The sequence below is a fragment of the Vidua macroura genome, chromosome 1 (assembly GCF_024509145.1).
Source record: "Vidua macroura isolate BioBank_ID:100142 chromosome 1, ASM2450914v1, whole genome shotgun sequence".
Lineage (NCBI taxonomy): Eukaryota > Metazoa > Chordata > Aves > Passeriformes > Viduidae > Vidua > Vidua macroura.
Window position 1 is genome coordinate 111,455,679 of NC_071571.1, and position 13,201 is coordinate 111,468,879.

The 13,201-nt window shown below is 37.1% G+C and overlaps 1 protein-coding gene across 1 annotated transcript in view; it reads left to right on the plus strand.

Moving 5' to 3' along the window:
• Positions 1-13,201, plus strand: part of ASXL3 (ASXL transcriptional regulator 3) — a 123,603-nt gene that overhangs the window by 88,726 nt on the left and 21,676 nt on the right. The window lies entirely within an intron of this gene.

Here is a 13,201-nt window from a genome sequence, read left to right on the forward strand (position 1 = left end):
GGCTGGAAATAAAATTTCAGTTTTGTGATCTTTCCTACAGTGTCTGGTCCTTCCTGCATTTGTTGGTCAGATTGCAGGGTTTCTTAGAGAGAGAAAAAAAAAGTATTTCTAGCAGGTCTAGTAGTTAAAATAGATAAGAGACTTCATTTACTCACTTGCCTCACTTAGGGATTCAAGCAGTCTTACCAGTTTCAATGGGGAATACTCATGCACTTAATTCAGACTCATTAACTTACACAAATAGGGAATTTTATTTTTTGCAGATGGTCAGTATCCCTCTTTTAATACAGCAACTAGCGAATGCAGATCATTTAAATGAGTAATTAAAACCTGCATCTTAAATCAGTATTTCATTTCAGTATTGCAGGTTTTATTTCTTAAACTGTTAGTAGTTAGTCTACCACTAAAGCAGGGAGATGAAGTGCAGTATGACACAAAAAGAGAAAAAAAATTGTATTAATGTACATTTACTCAGCCTCTTATCAAATTAGATACTGTATGTTTGTGGACAACAATTCTGCATTTAATAACAGAATGCTTGAGAAAGAACATCAGAACAAGATCCATAGGAGAAACAATATAAATGTACTTATTCTCAAGCTCCCACAATGCAGTCAAAGTCAATATTGACAAGTTTTAAGAAAACCTTTTTCCCTGCTGTCAAACAGATTTTAACTTAGTGCCCAGTAAATATTTTTAGGATAGTTTTGAATTTTTGTTCTCTTTCTAGTTAATTCATCAGAAAAGATTAAAAGAATGTACATGTTTTCTCTCCAACCATCAAAGACCCAATGTTCATAAATTACATTTCAAGCATGGCATCTTTATTTAGGAAGTATCTACAAATGACAAGCCACTTACCTCCTTATCAGTGTTCTTACAGCAGAGTTTTTTGGCAAGAAAATCAAGAGAATATTTTTTTGAATTTAAACATGCTTCACTAGTTAAAAGCAGTGCATTTTTTTCACTTTTCTTTCAAAAATCATTCACGTAATGCATATAATATGTTATTTCAGAGGCCAACACTGCATAATTGGAGCAAATGTTGTGATGAGACATTTGCAGGTGTCCTTCTGTCTGTCATCTTCTCATAGCATTCTGTGGGTTTGTGTAGCATACCACGTTTTCACCTGCATTTAGAAGGCAGGAGTCACCAGCCATATCTGGAAGTTTAATGGAAATGTTTGGCCTCTTAAGTGTTAAAGTTTGAAAATTCTTTTCCAGTGGAGAGTGGAATAACCTTGAACTTTGCAGAAGTCTTAGTAGAGAAAGAAATGCATCTCTTTTCTTGATGTCTGAGCCTGAAGTGTGGCATCCCAGATATGGACTGATGAAAGCAATAGAACTGATGTTCTTTTCCTTTCTGTGGCAAGTGGAAGATGTTAGTGTAGTGCTCAAGGATCAAATAAAAGGATAGAGAATTTTAGCCAGGGAGTTCTGGTGGAAGTCTCTGCTATTGGTCCCTTTGACTGAACAAGGCAAGGGTATTCAGTTTTCCTCTTTTATTTCTACTTTCTAAATCAAATAGGGCATCAGGGAAGCAAAAATTGTGCAATACTATTCTTAGAGTTAGCTGCACATCTCTTGGGGTTCAGTTTTATTGTTTTATATTGGCCTTTCCTTGATTCATCTGAAAATTCTTATTTCTGCTCTTGTGGCTCAGAAGTGTTTCCTCCCTGTGTGCTGCTCTGCAGTTGGCTGCTGTGGTCTTCCCCAGAGAAAGCTGCATTTCTGTGTTGCCCTGTGAATATAGCATGTGAAGTACTGTAATAAATGGCACTATAAAAATGTGATAGAGTTATGCTATTTGTGTATATATAGTGATCTGTGAAATAAATTACTAATGAAGTGCAGTTTCATTTAGGCTTTATTACTGCTCCACATAGAAAAACCCCATGATGAATGATTCTTTGTCATTTCTGTCATAAACACCATTTTTCTGGGTGGTATAACTCCTCCTCCTTAAATCGTACTCAGCCAAAACTTGTCATGCATGTGTCAGTTTGAATAAGCATTTTTAGAAACCATTAGTTAAGGGAGTTGAGGTTTTCTGGTTTTTTGTGTGCAAGTGTTTATTATAAAAAAATGGCTTCTGTCTCAACCTTGGTTAGTCTAATGTGTTCAAGAAAAGTTCAGGGACAAGTTAGGAGCTTTTAGGGATGTGTTTTCTGATCTTTCTTTCAAGTGTTGTGGTTGCTATCAGACAGCTATTGGAGCCCATGGAACAGAAAGCCTTAGGAAAGTTGTCCCAGAATGGAAGAAGTCAAGAACAATTCTTCTGATGTTCATGCCATCCCTACTCCAGCTAGATTTTTGACAAAGTGGAAGAATAGGATCATTGCCCTTTTTTTCCCCTTGGGAAAAAATAAATTGTATAATGAGTTATAATTACAATTTAAATTTATTTCAGCTTGCATATTAGTTAAAATTCTATTTCAGTAGTGATGAGACCTTGTGTAATTTTCTGTATTAAAAATGCCTGTAAAAGAAGATGGAGCAAGTTGGCAGTTATGATAGATGCATTTTATCAAGGATTTTATTTGTTTTGATTTGGGTTCAGAGGGAATAAGTATGTAGAGATTGTACAAATCATAGAAACAAAGAATGTCCTGAGTTGGAAGGGACCCATGAGGATCATTCAGTCAAGCTTCTCACCGTGCACAGGACAGCCCCAAGAATAACACCATGTGCATTGTCCAAATGCTTCTTGAACTCTGCCAGGCTTGGTGCTGTGACCACTTCCCTGTGCCAGTGCCCAACCACCCTCTGGGTGAAGAAACTTTTCCTAATATTCACCCTAAACCTCCCTTGACACAACCTTAGGCCATTCCCTCGGGTCTTGTCACTCGTCACCACAGAGAAGAGATCAGTACCTGAGAAGCAGCCATGTCCCAGACTTGTCTGTTTAGCAGATTGCTCAAAAATCTTGCATCACTGGATACTGGGAACTTCATGACTGAAAAAAAAAAAAAAAAAAAAAAAAATTGGACATCCAGATTTTCAGCTCTTCATTAATCTGTATGGATTTAAAGACTCAAAATCCTTGAAGCTCAGCTGATACAGAAGCCTTTTGGGTGATTACCTGGGAGACCTATATGACTGAGCTGGAAATATAGAAAACATGCAGGTATAGAAACTATATGGAAAGAAAATTCTGCGCAAGAGATTTCAGTTATCACAAATTCCAGCAAAGTATTTTGCTTTACAGCTCTAATTAGAAGATTCTACAGCTAAAGAACAATGGATTTTTCATTAAATAGCTATTTCTGACATTGATACATCAAGCTGATAAGTAACCTTCTTGACTACCTCTCAGCAAATACTCACCTTCAAAGCAGGAAGTTTCTCTGTGTATTTAGATTGCTGTGTGGCATCAGTGAGTCTTCAAATGTTAATTAAACAATTTATATTGTGCAAGGATGGCTAACAAGTCTGTGCAACAGGTTGCTGAAAATGAATGGCAGTTGGCAATGTTGTACTACTCCAGCTTTCCTTGTTGGTGCTTCTGGGAAGTCAGATTCCTGATCTTAACACTGGGGAAGGGCAAAAGGAAGGGAAAAACACCCACCTACTTAGCTTCCAAAAAGAGAAGTGTAACATTATCTGAAGAGTAGCAGAAAGCTGAGGTGATTTTACTAATCCTTAGAGAGCTAAACAAAATGTTCTCTCCTCAATGGTCTGGAAAAAAAAGTGTGTCTTTCCAGACTCTATGACTGCTTAACACCTTTCTGATCTTTGAGAATTTAACTCTGTCTTGCATTTTCTCTTCTGGTGCTGGGCTCTTTTGAGTCTCTTGTGATTTGCACCTGCCCTTCCCTTTCACTTAGGATGAGAATTTCTTCCTACAAAAATACTTCAAAGCCTCCTCAGACATACGTGTTAGGTAGCATTGCCATTTCACCAGACCAGATCTGTACTGGAAGAGCATTTAAAACAGTAGAGGAAAGAAATCACAGTAATAGTTATATCTTGTCTCAGCTTTACTTGTTTAATGAAAGAAATTTAGCAATTATCTATCTTTCATCTACAGTTTATAGATAGTCAAGTTAGTTACTTAAATATAAAACTTCAGTATTCTTAAGGAATAACTTAAGGTGTGTAGTATTGCAGAAGGTCCTGTGAATATTTCAGGTTTGTAGCAGGTCAGTCTACTGAAAAGAAAAACATGATGTACAAATCAAAGGATTCTAAAATGGGTCAAAACCCACCTTATTCTCTTTCTTTTAATTTCTAAATCAGCAAATCCCAAAATAATTACTGTCTCTTGGGTGAGTGCTAGTATTGCTATGCTATCATATCACAGCATCCTTTTATTTTAAGGTCAGTGCAGGTTCTGTGCTTCTGTCTTGGCCTGTTCATTTTAGGTTGGTGCAGTTTGAATCTGTCACCTTGTAAAGATTCCTTCTCCCCTTGCATTGAGAAAAGGCATAGGGTGATGTCAGCTAGTGATTTACTCTGTTCTGTTTAAAATAATAACAACTAATTTTGGGGAAGTTTACCTACAGAATTCAAATTCAAACCTCTGTTTCCATGCAGTATGAATCAGCTTAATATCTGTTCCTACAATTTGAGCAATGACAGCAAAAGGTAACCATTGTTTTTGATGTGCACAGATTACTCCTACTCCCAACCACATCAGCTGGAATTCTGTGGTGGAGAGTGGGTAATGAATAATACAAAATACTATTTTACTTGTAAAAGGCAAGAAGAAAAGTCTGGTATCTGACATTCTGAACACTTAGTATTTAGTAGGTACCTTACTGTATATTAGTTTTTTATTAGAAGAGAGTAAGTGAAGCTTGATTTTCACAATTGGTTTCTTGTAGCAATGTAACCATCTCCCTGCTTGTTTTATTAACTTCATTGGTCCTTGAGGATTATATGTGCCATTGGTATTTTGCAGAATTTCATTTATAGAAAGACCAACTGCAGAAATTAGGGCTGCATGTATTATTTGCTTCCAGCTTTACTTCATGTTTCTCTCCATGGAATTATTGTGTAGTGGTAGTTAAATGGTTACCTAATCTTACTTAGCTGCCTTTTCTGCTTATACTACAATCTTTTAGCTTTGTCCTTTTCCATTCTCTAACAATCAGTAGCTTTCAAATATTTATTGTTATGTTCCTGTAAATGTTTGAGTTTTACATTGAAATAGTTTTAGGTTTATGACAAAAGCATTTAGTTCAGAGAACATTTGCAATTGAAGGTTAAATGTAACATATGTCATCTGCACCTAAGCAGATTTAAAAAGCTGTTAAATTGGCACCCCTGTGTGTGCAGTAATTGAAGGTCATTTTATGACACATTTTTCCCTTTAGCTGACATTTTTTCTTCGGTTTTACTGGATGATGTGGACAGCATGGTGTTGTTGTAATGTGCCTTATTTGTACAGCTTTATTAGGGTAGTTTTACTGCAGGTATCTTACAGACTAGATATATTAATAAATTCCAAAGATTGAAGCTGGCTTTTCCATAAAATTCTGAGTCTGTTTCCTGAGCTGAGCTAGCCAAGGATTTTCAGACAGATTATTACACCCAGCTGACCCTCTGTCCTTATGCAGCAAGTTAATACTTATTTTACCTAACACACCTGTATGGATGGTGTATATGTGTAGCTCACAGTCATGTATTAACAACAAACATCAGTTTCACGTTATGTGAGTTTAAAGCTGAAGGATTTTACATCAAAATCCCAGTTGTCTTCAGCTACACAAAAGCTACTCTTTCAGCTTCCCTAGGCAGTCCAGAAAGGCTCACTGCAATTGCATTGCAATCTGGCTGCTCTGATTGATGTGGTAATGGAATTCTTGTTTGCCTGTTTGCAGTAATCCCTAGAGGTCCTCTTCACTATCAGTATGTCTACATATGTGAATAGGAAGCTTTACATTTTTGATTAAGTGTCACAGTTTCATATTTCTGCAGGCTTGGTCACTGTATTTCAGAAGTGTGAATCTGTTTTTCACCATGCCACATCCATGTTGTGGACGTTCCTTTTTGATTTCTAAAGCCTGGTTACAAGCTCTTGTCACACTTAAAACATGTCTCACCTTTAAGAACACATTTTGCAGAGGTGTTAGCAGAACTATTGCATTTGCTTTTGTCTGTAGCAAGACTAAACTCAGTTGGAACATTTAGTAGGACACATCAATTGTGCTGTGTCCTGAAAGCTAAAAAAATGAAGATCCACAGCTGTCTCTACAGCATCCTTTCCTATAAGTCCTTCTGATGTGTGAGGGGCCCTTCACTCAAGGTTGTTCTGATGTAGACTAGTGAAGCTTTTGTTCCCCTCTTATTCCCTTCAAGCAAGTTTTCTAAAGTACAGTGCACAGCTGTTAGGGCTTAAAAAAAAAAGGGCTTCGTATGCAATACCAGTTCCATTTACATTTGACAGAATTATTAGTACTTTAAAAAGTGAGCTGATAAAGCACCCCCCTTACAGTGGGAAAGTAAGTGCCTCACATATGTGCCTTTTTAAAAGACTGTGCTAGGAGCTGTGTTATGAGAGCATAACTAATGTGTGGACATAAGTGGTAACATATATGGGCACAAGAGACTGGTATGCTGCAAGTTATGTAGCTGTTAAGGATGCACTGCAGTACTGCAGTGTGTAGTGTTCCAACTGTGCCTCCCTTGCAAAGTGCTAATAATTAAGTGATATGAGTCGGTCTGCAGTGCCTCCAGTGTTGCCACTGTAGGGCTGCACAGGAATTAGATGGAGAACAGAACATTCCTTTCCATTCTGAATCTGAAGACAGATGAGGACTTGAAACAGGATGTTGGATGCAGGTGCGGCAAAAGGAAGAGCAAGCAGAAGTGATCCATCCATGCTTCTGCAGCACTCTCCCCCTCTTCACCCTTACTCTCTGCTTCTCCCCTTGCCTTTCCCTCCCCTCATCCTTTTCCAATATATTTTTTTGGCTTAAATACAAAAGGGGAAAAAAAAGTTGAGACTTTTTTCCTAATTTCAGAACATTACTATCCTTTGAATAATATTTAATCTCAGATTTCATTTAATTATCTCTTGTGTTAAGGATATGTGGCCATTTTTTTGCATAGAAAGGCAGTGTTTTCTAATGTCTAGAGAAAAGGGATTGGACACAGGATTTTCATTTTTGACAGTCATCAAAAATGACTGACTAATTTTAGATGCTTACATGTAACTTCCTCTCACCTTCTGCTTCTTGGGTTCAAAGGTATATGTCTATAATTCTATTATTAAAGGCTAAGTGAACAGACCCTGGTTGTTTATATCCCTTTTCCTGAACTCTCCACAAAATTTGAACATTCTTGGATAATTCAATAATGTTTAACTTTCTCAGAGTCTTTAGTCATCTTTCCTTAAACAAGTTCCATACATGCTTGCCTTGACCACAATCCATATATGCCTTTCTGCCTATTTTTCCCCCAGACTTATATACCTTTTCTAGTACCTTTATAAGTACTTGCTTTTTTCTGTGTGTTCTGACATGCTTGGGTTCACTAATTACGTGAACTATGTATTAGAAAAAAGGGGTTTTAATTGTTACTTCTAGAATTTGAATGCAGTTAGACGGTACTGTTTGCTGCATGTTATAGTTTTTTTTCCTATTTTGCATGGGTTTTGTTTCATTTTAAAACATGCCTTATCTTTTCATTTGCCAGATTTATAACTCGCCTAAAATTCTTCATCTAATTTCTTGCATCTGAGCTCAAACAGATTGGATTCTATTGTCTTTTTTGACACTACAGTGTATTGGAATGAATATAGCTATCCCACTTGTCTTCTTGATTTAGACAAGGTCTAAATTAACAAGTCACATTTCATTTTGAAAACATATGTTTGCAATTCTTCAGTCTTACTCGGCATATTTCCCACTTTAGTGAAAATGAAAAAGGTCTTTGTTTCTTTCTCTAAAAGATGCTTCTTGCTTTTCTCCTCATGTCTGAAGCAATTATTCCCATAGTAGTAGATATTTTCTTTTTCATTCTTTGATGTTTTACTTCTCAGTTTAATCTGGTTATTTTTTATAGGACTAAAGTAATACTCAGAATCACTTTCACCATCTGTCTTAAAAATCTGTCTTTTCATTTTGTATTTGAAGGCAGACTGTTCACTGTTTTGTATTTGAAGGTAGAAATGAGAAAGAGCTTTTCTTATAAGAATTGATAACTTCATAAACAGAACTAAAGAAAATTAGCCATAATCTGGGTCATGTTACCCTTTACTGTGAAAAGGTGAGACCCCTGGAAGAGAGCTTATGCAGAGTGAACATGAACACCCAAGCTGAGGTACATCAGAATTGCTGAGAGAACCATGGAATGAGTTGGTACCTATCCCTGTCACCTCCCCAGACCTGAAGTTGTGGTGGCTGACTTTGTTGTTCTTTCAGCAGCTCTTGTGTCAGACCCTGTCTGCTGTATTTATGTATGTATGTAGTGTTGGATGTATCTCTTTGCCATTCATGTATCTCTCAGTGTTACTGTAGACATATTGTGGTCACAACAGCAAAAAGGCCCTGGTAATTGCATCTTGTCAGAAGTATTTCCTTATATTCCTGTTTATATACTTCTTACTCAGAAACTCCTCATCTGTTGGCTTTAAATACATGGTAGCTGGTTTAAGAAAGGATAGCTTTTTCATCAGCCATGGCATTGTGTAAATGTGTGCATTTTTCTGTTTGAGATGAGCCTCTGAGTGCTCCTTATCTTCAGGCAAAGAAACAATTGCTGTCCTATTGTGTCTGTGGGTTTTTGCAACGCTTGTCTATTTTTTTTTAATATTCTGAGTCTTCAGCTGCATTACTTCTTTCACATTCCTACATCTGTGTCCTCAAGACCTGAAATCATCAATGCTTTTTACTAAACTTGGTAATTACCTTAGCTATTCACTCCCCTCCTTTTTTTTGCTTCTCTCCAGTATTATGCATGCCTCTCTCTGCATATTTCTCTTTCCTTTTTTCATGTGTATCAGAACTCTTGACAAGCTTTTGCTTCTCTTGAAACAAAAGACAGGCAGAGTAGAAAAGGGGAATGGTTGTTGCCCTCAAGGGGATCAGCATGTATGTGGACCTCTTCTATAGGGTGGATTACAGTCTGCTTCAGATTATAGGGGTCAAGGTCAGAGAAGAGGCATTAATTCCATTCAATGGCATGAATACCATTGTGATGTGAGTTTAACAGACCATCCCATCTAACTCAGCACTCATAAGGCTACACCTAGAGTACCTTGCCCAGTTCTAGGACTTTGCCTAGGTAAGAGAAGGGCCAGGACAGTTTTATCAGTGTATATAAAAGGATGTAGCACTACTGGAGGCTGAGCTTTCATATGGACATGAAGTAAAACTTTTTTTAGTGAGGGCACAGGGTGCCTGGAGAAGTTGTGAGTTCTCCATCCTTGGACATATTAAAAACTAATTGATTTTTATTTCCACCTGAAGTGTGCTATTATAGTTCAATAACACAAGCATGTCAATACTTCCAGTGTGGTTCTCTCAGGTCAGGCACATGAATGAAAGGCTTGAACTTAACTTAACTTGATAGGTTATCAATCACATGTACAGGTACTTCCTGTGGATGGGGTTTTGTGCAGCCTAGCCTAGTGGAAGGTGTCTCAGGCAATGGCAGGGGGTTGGAACTAGATAATTTTTTAAGATCCCTTCCAATCTAAACCATTCTTTGATTTACTGTAGGAAAGCGTACTCTGTTTTGTACTGGAAATTATGTAGGTTATTCCATTTCTAGTTTGTAAATCAAATTTGAAAAGAAAATATGGTCATGATTATGGACAGCTCAGCAGAAACATCTGTTCAGTCAACCTTTAAGCAACAACAACACCAGGGAGGCTGCACTAAACGAAATACCCTTTTCATTAAATGAATACTATTAAGTCATCATCTTCAATATTAAGCGTGGCCAGTTCAGTTCAGAAGCTGTGGAAAGAACCCAGAGGAGGGCACTAAAATTTGCATGAGCCATAAAAATGTCTAAAAAAAAATGACTGGACATGAGCTTTTTTATCTACCAGAACAAAATTAAAAGTGAAGAGCATCAAATTTAATACAATCAGCTGCTGTATTTCATACAATAGACAACTAACCCATTAAATCTTTTGCATACTAAAAGTTAGTATAGATTGCTGCCAGAGTTCAACTGATATAAATAGAAGATGGGGGATGCATATATATGAGTAGTGGCCACAGTTATATCAAACAGACTGAAATATTTATGGACATTAAAATTTCCTTTTTCAGTCTTATGCCAGCTAAACTAAATAGAAATAGAAAACTTTTATTTGACAGCTTTCCTAGTAACTGGCTATTATGTGGTCTTTCACAAGCTTTATCTACATGATCTGTTCCTTGCAATTATCAAGGTTAGTTCAACCTCTGCTTTGATCTGATATTGTTACCATATGGTACCAGTCAGATATGACTAAATGCTGAAAAATACAGCATCTTTGCTTAGCATTGAGTTGTGTAGCAGAAACACTATCATCAGAAGTGCAGCCATTGTTTAACAGAACTTGCAGATTTTTTGTGACAACTAGAGCTGCTTTTCCTTTTGACCCAAGCGTATTTACACTCATTCTCTATTATAGACCTGCCAACTGTTAGAGCATCCTTTTAGTTCGGTCCCATTTATCACAATCTCTTTTGAATAATAGTTGTATTAGTGGAAAAATTACTTTTAGATAGGTAACAGCATACTTGAACAGTCAGCAGTATTCTATAGGAAATGGAGAAACTCAATTATTTTCATACTAGAAATACATGTGAGTTCACTTAAAAGTATTTTGCAGATGGATAGAAGTTTAGTTTTATAATTGCCACATTTTATTTAACAAGGAGAACTCTAGCTGTGGATAACTCCTTGACATAATAGGTTCCCAGGTCATTAGCCAAAGTAGTGAACAGGATAATGATTGTTTTTCATTCTTGTAGACAATTTAGGCTTTTATAAGTGCAAGCAGATCTTGTTAGTTTCTGAAGAATGTGTCAGTCAGAACACGAACAGTCCAGAAACTGACAGGAGCACATATAGTAATAAGTCCTGTTTTACTTTTTAGTACCTTGTACTAAAATATCGGTATGGACAAAGTATATGGCCTCATAATACTAGTCTCTGCAGCCATTCAGTATTTCCCAATGACAATTTCTGTCTCTTGGGCTTAATGAGAAATCTCTTCCACTGGGTTGCCACACTCGGCCTCAAGGGAGACATTATCTACCTTGACTTTTAACACAGCTCAAGCTATCAATTGCTAGTAAAAAAGTTGACCATGAATAAGCAAGGGTCCTTCCAGCCATCATGAAGCATAACTGGTAACAGATACAATGGGTTTGTGTTTGAGAATGATGGTTCCAGAAATTGAGTGTAATCTAAGGTTTTGATTGCATGCAGGCAAGCTAAGCCATTATCTTATGAAATCACAGTGTTTCTGAAGGTCACTGTCCAAATGAGGGGCTCTTTCAGATAAGAATTACAAGCTCTGGTCAATTATGTTAGACTGGATAGAGTGATTCCACTTGAAGGGCATGAAGAGGCTAGAAGCCTAGAAGACAATGCAAGGACTGTCTCTTAAGCACCTTTCTTTGAAATTGGAGGTTGGCAATTGGTCAGAAGTTAAATATATGCAAGAGGACTTGTAGTTTTCTTTTTAATGATGTTGTAATAGATGACAATTTGTTACACCATCTTGATGCAGAAAACATGGCAAAAAAGGAAAATTTATCTCATCTTCTTTACACTATGGCAAAATCAACGTCTGCTTTTCTTCATATTGGCTAAAACTTTTTTTGGCTGTTCAGTGGTGGAGAATTCACAGCCTCTCCCAAGGAAATCTAGCGTTCCATTGTTTTCACTGATAGAAAGCTTTTTCCTCGGAGTCTGATCTGAATCTCTCTTGTTGCAATTCTGACTCGTACTCTTTGTTCTTTTTGGCATCTACATGTAGAGTGTGGAGATTGCTGTGTTCTTGTTTCTTTTTCCTGAGAAGAAGCCCATAATAATGTAGTCTTTGTAGACCTAGGGCCTTAAGCCTCATTTCTGTTCTAAGCCTCAGTTATCTCCTTTGCATTTTGTATGGGTTCTGAGTTGCTTCAGTCAGAATTGAAAGTATTGCTCCAGCTCAACTGGTAAGTAACACCATGGAGAGCAAAAATAATTTCTCTGCTTTTGCACTGTTTCTAACTTAGAGTGTTGTGCTCACCTTCTTTGTAATTGCAAGGTTGACTTATATTCGGTTTATGAGCAGTCCATCAATACAAGTACTTTTCTACAGAACCATTGCATAGCCACTTAATTTCCTCATTTTGCATTTCTCTAGTTCTGTGTTATACAAGAGTGTCAGACTTTGCATTTGCCACTATTGCAATGCCCTGCTTATCCCTTTTGTTTCCAAAGTAATTCACAAAACCATCAAGAGAATTCTGATGCTCTGTCTACATGCTCTCTGACTGATAGTATTTTCAAATTACTTCCATCTTTGTATCATGCCTCTGAATACACAGACTCCCAGTTGATAATAAATAAACAATAATTCCCTAAGTAAAGAGTTCTGGTGACCTAATTGCAATTTATATATCCTGGCTTTGCTTGAGAAAATATTAAGCAATACTGCATTGTTACGATCAAGATATACAACTTGTGCTGCTTCTCTTCTATCACAAGGCTATTTATGCTGTCAGAGAGAAAATGGACTGATCTGATGTAACCCACTCTTGACAAATCTACGTTGGCTGTTGCTCAACTCCTGATTAATTTTCAGGCAGTTGTGTATGGTGTGATACCTTACATGGGTTGGTGGTGGGCTTGACAGTGCTGGGTTAATGGTTGGACTCAATGGTGTTACAGGTCTTTTCCAACCTAAATGATCCTATGATTCTATTTTGTGCTTTAACCATTGCACATATTTTCCAAAGCATGAAGGCAGAGCGAAGAAGCAAGGTATTTAAACACAGGTTTCTTTGGTCAACTGAGAGCCTAGCACCTAACTTCTTCAAAGTGTTTAAAGTCCCATAGATTCTGGGTTGTGTCTGCTCAGAATGTGTCCACATCAGTATCTTAGGACAGCTTAGGGTATCACAAAAAAGAATGGGTTGTCTGTGCATAGGCCATGGAGTTCTGAAGCTGACTAAGTCTGTAAGTCCTTAGCTGTTCCTATTCCCTTTTTTAGACATAGGTGATACATATGTGATACATATGTGATATATATATATATATA